Genomic DNA, 18,953 nt, shown 5'->3' with positions numbered 1-18,953 from the left:
TCATGGGACACCTTCCCCTTTGTGAATGTCGACAAAAATATTTTTTCAGAGCAAGCAGTGGTCCTATGGGCCACTGCCTACTCTGAAAAAAACAAAAACAAATGGTTTCGGTATTTTTTTCATTTTGCAACTCGTTTTCCTTTAAGGAAAACGGGCTGCAAAATGAAGAAAAAAAAAACTGCTTTATTGAAAAAGCAGTCACAGACATGGAGGTCTGCTGACGTCAGCAGGCCACCATCCCTGTGAGTGCAGGGACTCGCTATGGGGTCGCAAAATGCGACCCACCTCATTAATATTGATGAGGTGGGTCTTTGCGACCCCATAGCGAGTCGCAGAAGGTGTCTGAGACACCATTCTGCATTCGATTTTGTGACTTGCAAATTGCGAGTCGCTCAGACTCGCAATTTGCAAGTCGCAAAATCGGATCTTGCTACATCTGGCCCTAAGTCCCAGGACCCAGAGTTTTGCTCAGGAGCCAGCACTAGGCACTGCCAAGTATTGGGATTGACAAATGCCAAGACTAACCAGTTTTGATTCCACCTCACCCCTCTCTTATCCACAGCCCCAATATTTCACTCTTTGTTTAATTCCTGCTTTCTCCCATTTGTTTCTTGTTCCAGGTCAAAGTTCGATAATGAAAAATAGGTCCAGGACCCCAAAAATTAGTGCTGGGACTCCACTTGCAACCAGTGACTCAAATGAAGCACTGATTTGTGCATGTTTTTTCCCCTTCCGGGGCATACAAGTGGCTAAAAATCTACACATATTTACCACCTGCTTTGAACATGTGAAAAATGTTGTAAGTACTATTTAACAGGGGAAACTCAAGGGTCACTGTGGACCTGGGGTAATAACTATATTATAGCAATCGATGCTCCCTAGTGCAATGCAATGTACCCAATGGCAACTTAATAAATCAAGAAATAAATGAACCAATCAATTATTTTTTTAAGAAACCATATAGTGGTGCAGTAAGTGTGGGTGCATGAAAATGTGCTCAGTGCTCTCTTTTTGAAGTGATACACTTAGGAGATAAAAGTTGTGTATCACTCAGCAAGAACAGCACGGCCCCTCAAGAAAACTCCATAGATACTACCATATGGGGTCCAAGTATTTTAAAGTTAAAAAAAAAAAAGTTAAAAGGGCTTTTTTCCTCTGCCTTGTCTGGTGGGTGGGGGCAGAGTGGGTGAAGCAAGGGCAGAATTTGCTTTACTTCAGCTGGGGGAAACCTTTTCTTCTTTTCACATGGTTTAAGTATGAGGGCAGGCTAGGGTCAGGCGCAGTAGAGACCCCAAAGCCCCTCACACGGTTTTGTCTCAGGTGTCCTCAGGCCTGGACTCATCAGGCCAAGAGTTGAGGACCTCATAATCAGGGGTCGCAAGAGACCGTAAACTTGTGGTTGCCCGGAGCGGTCTCCTCTCCAGCTACACCGCTATGGGCAACGCATGATGAGGACATTAGGGGGAAGCGGCAGTGGCCTCTATCGACCTGGCTGTGAAACGGGTGTGGAGAGGTGTGGGGTGCAGTGGGATCCATCAGAGGTGGACTCCTCAAGTCCCTGCAGCCCTGTCACTGTAAGAAGTCAAAGTAGAACAGCAGGACTACACTGTTACCACTTCCTCCATTTCAGGGGAAACCACATTTCAGGGTGGCGGATAACTCTTTCAAGTCGTGGGGCATAAATCCCCTCCCTGAATCCCACCAAGCAAGGGCTTGCAACTTCCTCTGTGCAATTTTCAAATGCATTTCCAAAACATGCGGAGGGTCTGAAGGTGCCCTGATGAAATATTCCGGTACTTATGATGTGCCGGGTGGGGCGAGGTGTGACGGGATTGTCAGGATGGTCCAACATCGACCACATCTTAAGCCAAACGTTCAACGATGACTCATGACGCCCTCTCGCTCCAAGACTCAAGAGACCTTCCACGCGTGGAGCTTTCTGACTAACCTGTTGCTCCAGATACCACAGCAAGGGAAAGTCAGAAGTGCCTGTGTATAGAGCAGGGGCAAACTGACTTCACTTCTCCTTCCTGCCGCCGGCCCACGGAGCCATCTTCTCAGCTCCCACGGGTCTCATCTTGCAGTTGTTTTGTCTGACACTTACCCCTACACGCATCCTTGTTCACTGCCATGTCTCGGTCTACGCAAGGGTTATTGTTAAGGAGAATTTATTTCTGGGTTGGGGTGGGTACTGGGCTCTGCTATGCCATTTAATCTCATAGGGGTCACAGCCCACATAAGATGCATCATATGGTGGTGAGTAGTCAATGCAGCACTTGGGCGCGTGGCGGCTAAGACCTGTTTCCTCCACGAGTGGGACTCACATCTATTTGCAGGATCAGGTGGGATCCGCTGCCAAGCGTGGCATGTCGGGCTGAGGGCAGCTCTAGAATGGGCAGAGTGTATTACACTGGGGATGCAGAAGCAACTGTGGGATGAAATAGCAGGGGAGCAGGACCAGTAAAGCAGAGGAAGGAAAGAGAGGCAGATACAGGGTATAAGAGACAGAACCAATAACTGGCCCTGGATCCCAATGGCAGAGAGAGGAATCAATATAAGCTGGAACTGAGGAAGCCAACAGACATAAGATATGAAGGAGAGATGGAGTGATAGATGGTGGGATGATGAGAGAAATAAGGAGCAATACAGGATATGATGGTCACAGAGGCGAGCAATGATACAGGACTGAATAGGAAGCAGAGAAGGACTGATTCATGAATGGAAAAAAAGAGTCAGAAGGACCAATGCAGCATACGAAAGAGAGAAACAGTACAGGATACAAGAGGAAGAGGTAATGAAACAGGATCCGAAAGAGGAAGAGGAGGCGATACAGGCGAAGGAGAGGGAGAGGGAGGGACTGGTGGATGAGAAACGAAGACAACTGAAGAAGGTGAGCGACTGAAGCAAGATAGAAAAACAGAGGAACAGATGAGACGAAAAAAAGAGAAGAAGTGATACAACATTTTAAAGAAGGACTGATACAGGATGGGAGAGACTGATACAAGATGCGAAATGGCCCAATGCAGAAGAGGCAGGATGGAGGAGAGGGTGGGGGGGATTATGAACAATGGGAAGGGGTGAGACACACAATAGACAGGTGCCCTGGGCAGACCATACCTGATGGGAGGGAACTTTTGGGATCTAAGTATGAAGGCGTAATGAGAATGTAATTGTAGATGAAGGTAATGCTGAAGACTTGGATCCTAGACAGAGAAGCGACAAACACCCCATATGGACAAAGAAGGCAGCCCTGGCATGGAGAGCCTTATCACTGCTGCAGAGGGTAGAACAGGCGCACTCGGTCCTTAATAGACTCCATGACGTGCTGTCCAACCTGGTGCCTGGCCTATAACTAGCCTCTGCAATGTCTTCTGCAGATGCTGTATTTGCGTGTCCTTTAACCCCGGAGCGTAGAGCATTGTTTTATCCCAAACAGGGGCTGACCTGGGTACCATTTTTCTCCAGCTGGTAAGTAGGCAGCAGCAAAGGGAGAGCACCTCCCTCACTCCTCCGAGAGTGATGCTGCGCCAACCAACTACTTTATGAGAGTCTCAGAGTTGGCTGAGGCCTGATTTGTTGGCATTATTAGTGTGTATTATGTGTTTCACATAAACATGGATGTAATGATGTTGCAATGGAAGAGAAGAGGGCAGATTACCAGGGCCGTCCGCCACCAGCTTTGGTCTTCATACTGCACATATGAGGTAGCACCAGAGCATACACTCCTGAGTCTACTTCTAAGCCAGAGAAGAAGGCGATGGCATCAACGATGCCTCACCCATGAAACAAAGCCAACAAATTGTGTTAGTTCTTCTTAAGCCAGATTCATTAGACCTGCACCAATGAAGCCCTTAAACAGCGGAGGAGGCAGGGTGAACTTGCCACTTTCCAGATCCAAAGGCAGTTAGTATGGTACACCTTCAGAGCTTGGTTCATGTGTTGTCTATCAGCCAAACAGATGGACAGCTGGCCATCTACCACAGACAGAACCTTTATGAATGGGGTCTAAAGATATAATATTGCCTTCAAAGCTCACCACCGTCTACCACACAACTGTTTTTGTCCCCCTTGATGTAAACAATCCAAACACAGCCATCAGATCCTACAAGACTCCAAAACCTTTCTGGTTGAGGTCCAAGAAGAACGCACCCCACGGTCAAAGGCAATGAGTGGTCTAAAACAGTGAAGGCTGGCAACCATTAAAAAGATGGACTTCAACAAAGACTGTGAGAGATGGGGGGAGATCCTATTCATTTTAGGGATGTTTCATTTGTTGAGTGTATGAGTAAGTTCTTTTACATCATAAGTCCAAGACCAGTGGAGCACAACTCCTCAGATATCCTGCAGTCAATTGGTAGGTCAACATGGTGTCCCAGATTCAGGAAAAGGCACTATTCAGGTAGGTTTTAGCAAACGAGCAGTCACTGAGTGCTCTTTGGAAGGACAAGGCACACATTTTTCAAGGGAGAAGTCGTCAAGAGGATCAGGCAGTGAAGAAAACTGATGCGTGGACAGTCTCTAATCTGTGGACTAATCCTGTGGACTAGGATGTAGGGTTCTTCAATGTTTAACATGACTTTGAGATGTTTCTCTTCAACTAGAACCCACTCTAGTTGAAGGTCAGTCATTGTTGATTTTGAACCCTATGTTATAGCAATGTATGTTTTTTTTCCTGGCCAAAGATGAAAAGGGATGAGAGATTTTTTGAAGTAGACATATGCAGATCCTCATGCCAGAGGTTACTGGTGCCTGGATTGGCCACAAAACTTGCATCCTAAGTGACTGACCATTGGTTCAATATTCAAAATTGAAGTGATTCCAATACTAAACAAAATTCATGTACTTTCTCAACTACTCTGAATTGAAATGCTCTAAGTAGATATGTTTGTCTATTTTGAGAGCAAGGCCCTTTCTCCAGGTCCTCCGGCAATCAGTGGCCAATGGGCAGTATCTATGGTGAGTAGTGTTCTTTGCAAGTGGAGGTCCAAGCCCCACTGGCGTTTATTCAGTATAACTGGATTATCGTGTCACACCCTTTGTACGTGTAGTCAGGGCTGCACAATGTGTAGGTGGCTGGTGCTGCGAGAGCCCTGTTGGATAGGTGGCTGGTGCTGCGAGAGCCCTGTTGTATAGGTGGCTGGTGCTGCGAGAGCCCTGTTGGATAACAGGAGCCCCCTAAGGCGCCCCCATGGATGGCTGCCCTGAGGGTGGCTGTGCTTCTCCAGGTTTGTTGCTGGTGTGGCATAATACTGGATGAGCAGGTGCTTCCAGAGGAGATTAGATGAAAAGTGATGCCACCATCGGGTAGACACAGACAGACCTGAGAGCAGGAAGACAGGGCAAGTGGACAGCAGCTCGGGGCAGGGATCCGAAAAAGGAACGACTGCACCTGGCCGTAGCTCATGAAATAACATGTGCAATGCAAGGAATAACAGAAAACCGCACTGACTGCCTGAAAATCCACTCCAGGCAATGCCTAAACAGCAACCAGCAGTTATGAATTTACTAGCTAAAGCTGGTTAGAAATGCACGGATAGGCTGTACACAATACCCTACACAAATCTGTACCTACAGGAATTAGAAATTGCCTGAATGTCTGAACGGGATCCTGTGAAAATAATAACAGCTAGAAAAAGTAGAATGAATCCAGTGATTGAAGTACAGACCTTTATTCAGGATTCCCATACACAGAAGCAGGTAAGACAGATGGCCAAACTCAACTGGCATAGAATTTAAGATACACACAACCGTCTACAAGCCTAGAACATGGAACACCACAACGCTGCAGAAAGAGTCAGCGCATCACAGGGCCGGACTAGCCATCGTGGGCAGTTTCCAGGGAGGCTGGAAGGGTAGGGGCTGGTTTTGCAGTGGTGGGGGCCGGTGTTATGACTGGGGGGCAGTTTTATGGCGGTGCTGCAATATCGGCCCTCAGTAAAAAGCAGCAGAAGTGATTCGCACTTGCAACCCCTACCCCGACCCAGGGCTGGTCTGACATAATTGCCAGGGCTGCTTTGGGTTCTCAGTCCGGCCCTGGTCCATTATAGAACAAAGCGAGAAGAGCAGGTGTGACTATTACACTGACAGTTCTTGGGTAATGCACCAAAGTAATGCAACCTCCTCTCCCAAGTGCATTCTGGAAAAGTAGAGTGAAAGGTGGAACTTGTTGGCAGGCTTACTGACTGGCGATGGAGTGCTCCACAAGCACTTCCGATGCATGGTAGAAGTAGCACCAAGAATGTTATCTGGATGTAAGATACAGTGTAACGAGAACAAACTGGTGCCGCCCCAGACCGAAAGAGACTTGTGCCTGACTTTCATATGGGCTGATGTACGGTGAGGCCGGGAAGCAGCTGAAGATGATAAGCACTATAGAGAAAGCAAAACCAGACTTGAGCACCCACCCAACTCAAGACTGATGATGACTAGGGAGCTAGGCTGATTATTAGGAGGATGGGACCAGTGCGGCTGGATGATCAGCACAAGCACTGAATACCACAAATCAGCCATCCCGCCTTAAGATTCTGGAGGTTCGCTGAAAATCAATCTCGGACTGGGATATCAGCTTCTTTCAAAATCCTAGGAAGTAACGTATATCCAGCAGAACAGTCCTTCCAAGGGTAGGTTGTCCTCAAAGAGACCACGAGAAGCACAGGACTAAATCCTAACAACAGTTAGATGTAGTATTTAGGGGAAGGACCTGCTATTCAGCCCCATCCATAGGTGGATAACCAATTCTCCCTCTGGAAACCCCACTCCCTGGAGCTTCTGAAATAGACCAAAGGGTCTGCCAACTCCAAGTGGAAAAAATGATGGAAGGTCTTACAGTCTCATTGTGGAAACATCAACAGCCAAGGCCTGGCTGGATGTCCACACTGTAGATCTCTGCTGGATTAGAGAGGAAGGATGGTCAGTCGCTTCTCTTGTCAGAGAGGGGGAGCAGAGGCAAGCGCCTTTACAAGCAAAGGGTGAGCCACTCCTGTAGATGTGCCGCAAGATCTAGAATTGGACCACACACGAGTTCCTTCCTTGTATTCTGATTCTAGGTAGACTGTAGTGATATAAACTGTGTGGAAGTTGGATCTGAACTGCAGAGGGAGAATGTGGCAGTTTGCAGGGGACGTAATAGAGCTAACCATTCTTACTCATGCTTGGTTATGTACTTTACGGTTCTGGCGGCGAGCTGCAGCCTTGCCATCTTCTTGGAACCTACTGTATGCTTCACACTTTCTGCATCATTCAGTGACAATGATTTCCTGCTGCTGATCTGCTTACCTGTGGAGCTGGTCTAGCTTATGAATAATATGGAGTAAGTGTGCATCTCGTACCCCTAGAACAAGAGGAGCGAGAAAGGATTCCTTGACGCAGAACTACCTTTAACAAAGTGGCCCTGCGCGCTCAGAAGGCTCGTGCACTGTTACCCTTAAGTCGTCTTCATGTCTGATAAAGTGTTCCAGCATGCCTTGGGAAACTCTAGGGATGTATATCATGGGACCCTGTCCTGAAGATGGCGGCAGGGTTAAATATCTAATAGCTTTATTGGATCTCTTTTCAAAGTGGCCAGAGGTAGACACTGGAGAGAGCATCTGTGAGGGTCATGCTAAGGCGCTTAGAGTGGGCCTTCCAGAGGGAAGGGTTGCCTAGAGGTTTGATGAGTGAGAATGGTGCACTCCTTAAATGAATCTGTGTTTAGGATTTTCTAGGACAGAATGAAGTGACACATAACACCCTATCCGTGTCCCACTCACGGGCTAAATAGGACATTTAATGGGGTTATCGAGGGAGTGACATATCTGGCCAGGAAATCAAGGGAGAGTTGGCAGAAGGAAGCACTGAAGATGTTATGGGGATATTGCACCACTCCTAGTTTGAGTGGGGATAGTCAGTTTACCCTATGAGTGCAAGAGCGCCACCCACCAAGGACAATTTAGGGTGAATGCCAGAAGCAAGACAAACTGAACAGTCAGCATGCAGGAACGTATATCTTTTAAAAGGGCTAGAAACATCTACTTTTTACAACTGTTGGCCAAATTAACTACTCTTTTTATTTCATTAAATATTGAAGCTATATTTGTTCGAAAAGCAATGCTTGGTTGTGACCTGAATTAATTCTGCTAACCTGGGCTGCACTGTGTTCAGTACAAGCTTCCCACCACAGGCTCAGCCACAAGTACCACTGAAGAGGCAACGCAAGCGTGTCGCCTTGGCTAACCGGGGCAGCACCAGCATCAGACCTGGACTGTGTACCTCGCATGAGCCGTGCTAAGGTACCTCGGCTTCGCCTGTAAAGCACCTCCCTCTGCTACATATGTACCTCACATGGGCTTTCTTATGTAACTTTCCATCTGCCTGGAGGTATTTATCTCCCTTTGCTACATCTGTACCTCACATAGGCTGTCTTATGTAACTTTGCCTCTGCGGGGCCGGGAGGTATCTATCTCCCTGGGTTATATATGTACCTCACATGGGCTTTCTTACGTAACTTTGATTCGCCTGTGAAGTACCACCCTGTCCTACCTATGTACCTCACATAGGCTGTCTTATGTAACTTTGCTTCTGCAGGGAGTTATCTCCCTGTGGAATATATGTACCTCACATGAGCTTTGTTAAAGTAACTGTGCCTCTTTTGTGAGATACCTCCCTGTGGTACCTATATAACTCAGATGAGTTTTAGTAAATTATCTTTTCTTCATCTGTAAGGTACCTCCCTGTGCTACATCTGTACCTCACATGGGCTGTCTTATGCCACTATGCCTCTGTCGAGGGGTGGGGGGTATCTATCTCCCTGGGTTAGATATGTACCTCACATTGGATGTCTTATGTAACTTTGCATCTGCCTGGAGGTATTTATCTCCCTTTGCTACATCTGTACCTCACATGGGCTGTCTTATGTAACTTTGCCTCTGCGGGTCCGGGGGTATCTATCTCCCTGTAGAGTGCACAGCACAACACTGACCTCGAGGAAACACGGGGCAAAAAATACACCACGTGATCAAATAATGCCCGGAGAGACACAGTGGGACGCGTACATCCCATACATGCCCAATATTATTCTTTACAATGCAGTCCCTCAATCGATGCATAGAGTTCCTCCTGCAGCATCCTTGTCGGGGCGCGGGCGGCGTTTGATCGCACCACCTGACTGCCCCCGATTGAAGGGAGTCTATATTTACATGGAAGTGAAACCACGGAGAGATGATAAACAGCAGAGGAGATGGCGACAAGGAAACCACTGTCAGTGGAGCGTCTTTTCTAGATCAGCGGTTAAGTGACGTCAGAGACTACACAGGCGCAGCCTGAGGATCCCCCCCCTCACGCCCACCTACCCCCGCCCGGGGAACTAGAGCACCTGCTCCGGCGGTGGGGGCGTTCTGGGGCATTCCTGCGGTTCCTGCCTCGGCCCCCCCCCCGCATCTTCACCTACAACCTGGTGTCAAGCACCACACTCACTCGTTCCACTCCCGGCCCTGCACCGTCTTCCTTGTGTGCCCCTCGAATACCCCCACCCTTCAGTCCTTGGCACCATTTTCAACCCCCACGCTCAAGTCAATCGATGATGCCCTAGACGCGGTTTGTAAAGTTAACCCTTTGAGGCACCGAGATTGTTTTTTTCTAGTTAGAATGTGTTTTTTTTGCCATTAATTATTTGGTGGTGGTTTAAACAAAGGATGCAAGCTGCGGGATGACAACTTATCATTATAGCGGCGGAACTGGATTTTCACCCGGGATCATTTCGTGTTGCGCCAAACAACTTCTAAAGCGCTACGCTTCCAAAGCAGGCCGAGAGAAAGTCATATATGTCCCCAATAATGGGGAATCTTGAGGCCATTGACAAACTGTTGACTCCCCAAATCCAAAGGAAACAGGCCCCAGCCCGCAGCAGCTAATCCAGGGGGGTCCAGGAAGCGCCCTAAAAAGGACTGGGTCCCACCCAAAGCAGCATTTCCAACAGTGCCAAAGTGTGCATGGAAGAGGGCATCTGGGGAGGAGGGTCAAGGGCACAGGCCCTCGAAAAGACCCATTTAGGCCCCCACCATCCCGGCCTAGGGAGACCAAGGTCACTGTGGCCGGAGAAGGTGGGGGGCACCACAGAAAGGATAATACAGGAGATGCAGGCAGTGACCTGGTAACCAGTCAGGCCTGGGTGGTACCATGGCTGACCAGAGGGGGCAGTGGGCATGGTGCCACAGGCTACTGAGGGTGAAGATAAAGACAGGGGCATATGCTGTCATGAAGCCAGTGTATGAAGGCCCCAAGGATCCCAAATTATCCCAAAAAATGTGCGCATAAACTGAAAATACCCAAGGTGGAGGAAACCCTAATTAACTGGATCAGAGGTTTCTTCACCAGTCTGTACTCCTTGTAAAATCACCAGACGTAGGTCCACAGGCGTCATGTTACAGAAGTAAAATAGTAGGCGCATATGAGGAATTTTGGGGAGCCAGCTGGATTGACTTTGATAAAGCCTGCCTGTTAAAGAAAGTCACCAATCGGATTGGCGGAGGAGCATCGCCCTCTACCGCCAGCAGCTGCAAAACTTTCACAATAAAACCATATTAAACTATGTTTAATATGGTTTTATTGTAAAAGGAGCAGGACCGTGGGCGATGACAGGGATGTCTCGGGCTGGCACACACATGCGCACTGTTCTCTCTACAACCCGGCACTGTGTTGCCAGTTGGAGAGAGCAGGCAGAGGCTCCCACTCTGCCTCCGAGCACCAAGCCAGAGCGCTCCGTCCAATCCTAACGCTGCTTTCATGCTGCCAGCAGCAGGGACGCAGCGTTAGGATTGGCTGCAGGGCAGACTGGGAGCCTGTGGCTGGGAGGTTTTTAAAAAAATTATTACTTTTTTTTTTGTCGTTTCCTTCCTCTCCCTGCCATGTGCCGGCCTTTTCCCCCCACCCCCTACGAGCCATGACTGACCAATCCATTCAAGGGTCAGTCATCGCCTGGTTCCATATCATTCCAAGGGGGCATGGAGAATGGGCCATTCCTCTGTGAGACCTAATGGATCTGTGAGGCACTTGAAAAGCTATTCGAAGTGGTTGCTCAACACAGCATTGGTTAAGACAATTCACCATGCCTCAGGGTGAGCCTCTATTCCAGAGATGGTGTTCACATTTTTGCTCAAGGTAATTGTTTGTTGACACTATGGCAGCCTTCAGGGCTCAGCATGGCTCACAACATTAGGAGACCGAACCTGGAGGGGAGGCCTTCTTGATCAGTTAACCATCCAGGCTGTGGTAGGTGCAGAGTCGTGCTTGGCAACAAGCCAGGCAGACATCTTGGCATCAGATATATAAGTGCAGGTGAATGTATGATGATTTGGTTATTAGGACTTATCTCAAGCCAGGGCGCTGGTACTCTAGTCTGGAATGTGCTACATTGTTTTTCGTCTTCCTAGGAAATCTATATTGCACAGCCTTTACGACGTTGGGAGATGCTGCTTGCGCCATGAGCCCAACACATGGCCCGGTTGCCCAGGCCCATCTCCTGAAGGGTGTAAGAAGGAATCCCTCTTTTAGGTTGGCTCAGGCATGGCTGTTTGGGGAATCAGCTTACCACTGGCCAGTGCTCTTTCTATTCTGAGGAAGTGGGTTTGCCCTGTGAAAGAACATTTTGGAAGCCTAGAGGGTTTGCCTGGGCCCAAGTCAATTAGTCACTGCTGCAAAGGCCTATGCGGTGGTCAACAATGACTCCTTTATAAACAGTTAGGAGATCCAATGTTTTACTACGTCCAAATGATATTTCACAATGACGTGCAATATATAAATAGAAATGTATGGATTAAAAAAAATCAGTTTAAAAATGCCATTTTATGATATGTAAAAATATAGCCTAATTGTTTTTTATCTGACGCAAAATGGCAGTGAGACCCGGGTCAATTTCGCATGGTCAATCTTAGGTCCTGTTAGCAGACATGACTTAGATCTGACAGGTCTCTAGTGATCCCCCACCTGATACCCATTCACAGATGCCCATTCCTGCTGTCTCATCTCTCCGCTGGCATCCCAGAGTCCCAGCGGAACCCCAGGATGAGCACTCTCCGTGCTCTGTCTCATTTGATCATAAAGGACTGATCTCTCCCACCCTCAGGGTAAAACTCCACAACCCATTCACCACCCAACATTATCTTCAAAGTCCTCTGCAGCACTCACAGAAGAAACATCACACAAGGCTGGTGATGAAAAACTACAGGAAGGAGAAGACAAGATGACATGTGCTCCTCTGCTACACACCAAGGATCTGACTAGTCCTGTCCCTTCTTCTGTTTCAGAAAGAACTGGAGACCCTTTTCTTCAAGCAGCCTGCACCATCTTGGGCCACTAGACTTCCACTGAAGAGTCCACTACCTCCTTTAATCCACTTTACCAATACTATGGTCAGCTCTCTAAGCTTCCATTCAATATCCCTCTTACAACCAATTAAACACATGTGGACACCTGCTCAAGATTGTCTGATTAATCCCCAATTTCTATAAACCTTTTTGGATAGCGCCCCATTGCTTAGTAGCAAGGGCAGCTGTCTACACCTACCCTACATGTATACATCTCCGCCTGCCACCACACGAGGTACCAGACTAAGACTACAGGTGGTGCCACAACAGAAGGAAGGTCTGAAGCACAGGAGGGCTGCCTCCAATGTTCAATGACAGTTACTGATGGTCTACCTGTGGTGGTGTCTCTGATCCCACACGAAAGCTGCAAGGTTCTCCTCTAGAACGCCAGGTTTGGCCCAAAGCTGGAATCAAGGGGTCTGCGTGGAGGATGCCACCTGTTATGAAGTTATGCATAAGAACTGTCCCATCGGTGTCATTTCCCATGGGTGGGTATCCCCAGCCTGGGCGGCCCTTTTCTCAACAGTGTGTTTCATCAGCCACTAAACTTTCACAAACACGCCTCACAGGGCAGCCCGGACCCACTTACAGTAACACCTGTAACTAAGGGTTCTCCTGTGCTGGCTGGGAGTGTGTAACTGGCTGTTTTATCTGTACTTTGCAATTCTGCAATCCATTTTCTGATTCATCCTTTAGTGTGTGTTGGAGGACATCATCACTTGTTCACTTAACTGTAGGATCCAGCTCTCGCTACTTCTAAACATTTAATCAGTTTCTGCAGAGTACACAAAAACAGATTCTGGTGGAAACCAGTCAACAGGCGCTCCCAAAGTTTTTGCCTAGTGAGGGGTGACGGGGTGGGGCGCTCCTCACGGCCACAAAAGTGCAGAGACATCAAACATCCGATAAGACTCACGGTTCAAGGAGAGGGCGATTAATGAGTGGAAGGGCCATTATCTAACTTGCTGTTGTTAACACACAATCCCTCTCTCTTGATCACTCCCATCAACCTAGAAGAATACAGGGACAACCCTTCTCAACTAACACTACACGGACCACTGTAAAGTGCTGGATGAAAACCCTACCAGGTAATGTTGGCCACGGTCCTGCAGCCAACCATGATGCAGTATGACACCATCGGACCAACCACAGCAATAATGTGGCACGCGGAGACACCACGCACATGCGGACAGCAGCACTGTTCAGAACATACATCTGCAAGGGTGGGCTGCGAGTATGCATGTTCTGAAGCAAGTTGTGATGTACGCAGCTGGATGGACACACGTACTCCTCCGGGACACTACGTCAGGATGCAATGTATACGCTTTCACTTATTTCTGGCAGTGATGGGGACACTTAGAACCACTGAATGTACAACAGGAAATTGTGAAGGCCATCTCTGGCTGCCAGAGCTGTGCGCATGCGCACGAGTCCCCGGCCTGCGACGCTTGACACAGTTGTCACGTTACAGTCTGTGCTTCGGCTGTGTTGTGTAATCACTGGCAGGATGTGTTGTTGTGCAAGCGATTTGTGTACAAGTTCCCATGCTCTTGGCGCAAGTTCTCGTGCTCAGAAGTTACAAAAATGTTTCTCAACAAGATCAAGATACGATGCGCGCACATCACACAGTCTCTTGTTGATTTGGCTTCTCAGTGTCAGACACACTGGGTCATGATTTGATTTGAAAATGTGCTCAACAAAGGAAGGCTCGCTGTTCACTGTCGGGATTGCTGCACGCAGCGGTGACCCTGCAGTAGTAGTGTGTCGTGGGTACATGTGCAGTGCGTTCTTAGACGCAGCTGTACAGTCCTCCGTGGTGGCCAATCACTGGTCCGCCTGCAGCGGGCTCCATCTTTAAAGGGCCGCCTGTGCTCCACAGTCCTTCCGGTGCTGGGCGGATGTGGAGATGTTGTTAGCATGCCTGGGCAATGCTGCGATGAATCTATCATTCACAGTCACCCTCACTTAATCCAATAAACTTGTTAGCCACTATCTCCCCTGCTTTGTCTAATAAGAAATCCGAGGTCCACTTTGACTGTGCAAAGTTGTTCTCTGCCATTAGCGCCAAGTAAGCAATGCTGAAAGTAGCTCAGCCAATAAGAATGTAGACAATCACTACTGTATTTTTCTAGGTTGATGAGAGATAGGGAGAGAGGGAGAGAGACTACATATTAACAGCAGTTAATGGCCCTTCCCCTCATTAATCGCCCTCCTCTTCAACTCACGCCCAGAATTGTGGGACAGGCAATTACCAGCTGTCAGTGCCAGCACTCTGTTGATACCTATGTAAGGCATCAGAACTCTCATAGTCCTCAACTGCATAACAATACCAGGGCTATTGTCCTAAATCAATCAGGATACTTCAGTTTTGACACAGGGATTGCTCTCTGCAGCTCAATGGTACCTTCCAACTCTAGTTTTTTTTTTTTTTTACAAAGTCCAATGACAATGACATTTCCAGCTCACAGAAGGGTGGTGCGAGACCACTTATAAAGTGTAGGGGTCCAAGACTGGCCCGACAGGCCCGGTCTCTCTGAACAGCAATCAGCCTCTGTGGTAAGTCAGAAGTGACGCTCATGGTGTGAGAAGTATACAAATATTGTATTCTTAAATTCCAATATCAGGGCATTTTTATGTTTGCGACACGTGCCATACTAGTCATCAATAGTACAGAAAAAGGTCAATACCTGTGAGAGTAATCGTTTCATCTTAGCACCCAATACAGATTTACTTAGAGAAGAGGCAGCCTTGACACCTCTGCGTAGGGTTGGAAGAGTCATTGAAAGCCTGAACCAAATGCCTGTCTCCGGCTCGGCACGAGGTCGTCTTGGAACAGGTATACGCCTCCTAGCGACTCTCCCCTAAGGCGCTCCTAGATGCTCCCTTCTGAGACGAGTTGGAATTGAAAAGAGCCAATTTCTTCACTAGGAATAAACATACTGTGCCTTTGATAGGCACAGCCTGGGAATCCTTGAAAGTAACGGTCTGTGGGCCTTGTATAGCTAAAAGTGGGGGGGGTGCTTCGCTCCCTGCAGGACTGGCCGCATGAGCTACAAACCGAGCTCAAGAACCTGGAGGATCGCCACTGATGATCATAGCCTAGACTACAAATCAGACACCCTCTCTGTAGGAGGCTGGACTGGCTTGTAGTGGGTACCAAGGGGTACTTACACCTTGCACCAGGCCCAGGTATCCCTTATTAGTGTAGAGGGGTGTCTAGCAGCTTAGGCTGATAGAAAAGGTAGCTTAGCAGAGCAGCTTAGGCTGAACTAGGAGATGAGTGAAGCTCCTACAGTACCACTAGTGTCATATGCACAATATCATAAGAAAACACAATACACAGATATACTAAAAATAAAGGTACTTTATTTTTATGACAATATGCCAAAGTATCTCAGTTAGTACCCTCAGTATGAGGATAGCAAATATACACAAGATATATGTACACAATACCAAAATATGCAGTAATAGCAATAGAAAACAGTGCAAACAATGTACAGTCACAATAGAATGCAATGGGAGCACATAGGGATAGGGGCAACACAAACCATATACTCTAGAAGTGGAATGCGAACCACGAATGGACCGCAAACCTATGTGAGCTCGTAGAGGGTCGCTGGGACTGTAAGAAAACAGTGAGGGTTAGAAAAATAGCCCACCCCAAGACCCTGAAAAGTGGGTGCAAAGTGCACCTAAGTTCCCCAAAGAGCACAGAAGTCGTGATAGGGGAATTCTGCCAGAAACAACAAAACCAGCAATGCAACAACGATGGATTTCCTGACGAGAGTACCTGTGGAACAAGGGGACCAAGTCCAAGAGTCACGATCAAGTCGGGAGTGGGCAGATGCCCAGGAAATGCCAGCTGTGGGTGCAAAGAAGCTGCCACCGGATGGTAGAAGCTGTGGATTCTGCAAGAACTACAAGGGCTAGAAACTTCCCCTTTGGAGGATGGATGTCCCACATCGTGAAGAAGCTTGCAGAGGTGTTCCCATGCAGAAAGACCGCAAACAAGCCTTGCTAGCTGCAAGGGTCGCGGTTAGGGTTTTTGGATGCTGCTGTGGCCCAGGAGGGACCAGGATGTCGCCAATTGCGTGAGGAGACAGAGGGGGCGCCCAGCAAGACAAGGAGCCCACTCAGAAGCAGGCAGCACCCGCAGAAGTGCCGGAACAGGCACTACGAAGTGGAGTGAACCGGAGCTCACCCGAAGTCACGAAAGAGGGTCCCACGACGCCGGAGGACAACTCAGGAGGTCGTGCACTGCAGGTTAGAGTGCCAGGGACCCAGGCTTGGCTGTGCACAAAGGAAATCCTGGAAGAGTGCACAGGAGCCGGAGTAGCTGCAAAACACGCGGTTCCCAGCAATGCAGTCTAGCGTGGGGAGGCAAGGACTTACCTCCACCAAACTTGGACTGAAGAGTCACTGGACTGTGGGAGTCACTTGGACAGAGTTGCTGAGTTCAAGGGACCACGCTCGTCGTGCTGAGAGGAGACCCAGAGGACCGGTGATGCAGTTCTTTGGTGCCTGCCCATGGGAGATTTCTTCAGAGCTTCTAGTGCAGAGAGGAGGCAGACTACCCCCACAGCATGCACCACCAGGAAAACAGTCGAGAAGGCGGCAGGATCAGCGTTACAAGGTCGCAGTAGTCGTCTTTGCTACTTTGTTGCAGTTTTGCAGGCTTCCAGCGCGGTCAGCAGTCGATTCCTTGGCAGAAGGTGAAGAGCGAGATGCAGAGGAACTCTGATAAGCTCTTGCATTCGTTATCTAAGGAATTCCCCAAAGCAGAGACCCTAAATAGCCAGAAAAGGAGGTTTGGCTACTTAGGAGAGAGGATAGACTAGCAACACCTGAAGGAGCCTATCAGAAGGAGTCTCTGACGTCACCTGCTGGCACTGGCAACTCAGAGCAGTCCAGTGTGCCAGCAGCACCTCTGTTTCCAAGATGGCAGAGGTCTGGAGCACACTGGAGGAGCTCTGGGCACCTCCCAGGGGAGGTGCAGGTCAGAGGAGTGGTCACACCCCTTTCCTTTGTCCAGTTTCGCGCCAGAGCAGGGCTGAGGGATCCCTGAACCGGTGCAGACTGGCTTATGCAGAGATGGGCACCATCTGTGCCCATCAAAGCATTTCCAGAGGCTGGGGGAGGCTACTCCTCCCCTGCCTTAACACCTTTTTCCAAAGAGAGAGGGTGTAACACCCTCTCTCTGAGCAAGTCCTTTGTTCTGCCTTCCTGGGCCAAGCCTGGCTGGACCCCAGGAGGGCAGAAACCTGTCTGAGGGGTTGGCAGCAGCAGCAGCTGCAGTGAAACCCCTGAAAAGGCAGTTTGGCAGTACCCGGGTCTGTGCTAGAGACCCGGGAAATCATGGGATTGTCTCCTCAATGCCAGGATGGCATTGGGGTGACAATTCCATGATCTTAGACATGTTACATGGCCATGTTCGGAGTTACCATTGTGAAGCTATACATAGGTAGTGACCTATGTATAGTGCACGCGTGTAATGGTGTCCCCGCACTCACAAAGTCCGGGGAATTTGCCCTGAACAATGTGGGGGCAACTTGGCTCGTGCCAGGGTGCCCACACACTAAGTAACTTTGCACCCAGCCTTCACCAGGTGAAGGTTAGACATATAGGTGACTTATAAGTTACTTAAGTGCAGTGGTAAATGGCTGTGAAATAACGTGACGTTATTTCACTCAGGCTGCAGTGGCAGGCCTGTGTAAGAATTGTCAGAGCTCCCTATGGGTGGCAAAAGAAATGCTGCAGCCCATAGGGATCTCCTGGAACCCCAATACCCTGGGTACTCCAGTACCATATACTAGGGAATTATAAGGGTGTTCCAGTATGCCAATATGAATTAGTAAAATTGGTCACTAGCCTGTTAGTGACAATTTGTAAAGAGAGAGCATAACCACTGAGGTTCTGGTTAGCAGAGCCTCAGTGAGAAAGTTAGGCATCACACAGGGAACACATACATATAGGCCACAAACTTATGAGCACTGGGGTCCTGACTAGCAGGGTCCCAGTGACACATAACAAACATACTGAAAACATAGGGTTTTCACTATGAGCACTGGGCCCTGGCTAGTAGGATCCCAGTGAGACAGTGAAAACACCTGACATATACTCACAAACAGGCCAAAAATGGGGGTAACAAGGCTAGAAAGAGGCTACTTTCTCACATTCTCTGAATACCAGAAAATGGCAGAAAAGAATGGCTCCACCGTGGTAAATATGCACGAGCCAGGGCTTATGGAGGAGGGAGCGCCCGGGCTACACCCTCACCACTATGACACGCAAATACCACTCAGCCAAAGATGTTCTGGAGGTTTATGATGAGAACAAGATACTACACAGGGTGACACCGGAGATCCTCCACACTTTTGCCTCATTTTATAGCTCACTATACACGGTCCGTAGGCTGATATCGGCCGATGCAGACATGTCTGGAAGACGTAGCCCTGGGATGGCTGAGTGTCACTCATCACAAGTGGAATATATCACAGATGATGAGATTAGAGAGGCTATCATGCAGTTGCAGCTGGGTAAAACTCTGGGGCCAGATGGCCTACCTGTAGACTTCTGTAAAACATATATTGACACTCTGATCCCAGTTTTAAAATC

The 18,953-nt window shown here is 48.6% G+C and overlaps 1 protein-coding gene across 1 annotated transcript in view; it reads right to left on the bottom strand.

Moving 5' to 3' along the window:
* The window catches only part of BTBD19 (BTB domain containing 19), an 800,233-nt gene that overhangs the window by 268,111 nt on the left and 513,169 nt on the right, over nucleotides 1–18,953 (bottom strand). The window lies entirely within an intron of this gene.

The sequence above is a fragment of the Pleurodeles waltl genome, chromosome 4_2 (assembly GCF_031143425.1).
Source record: "Pleurodeles waltl isolate 20211129_DDA chromosome 4_2, aPleWal1.hap1.20221129, whole genome shotgun sequence".
Lineage (NCBI taxonomy): Eukaryota > Metazoa > Chordata > Amphibia > Caudata > Salamandridae > Pleurodeles > Pleurodeles waltl.
This window is presented reverse-complemented; position numbering and strand designations above follow the sequence as displayed.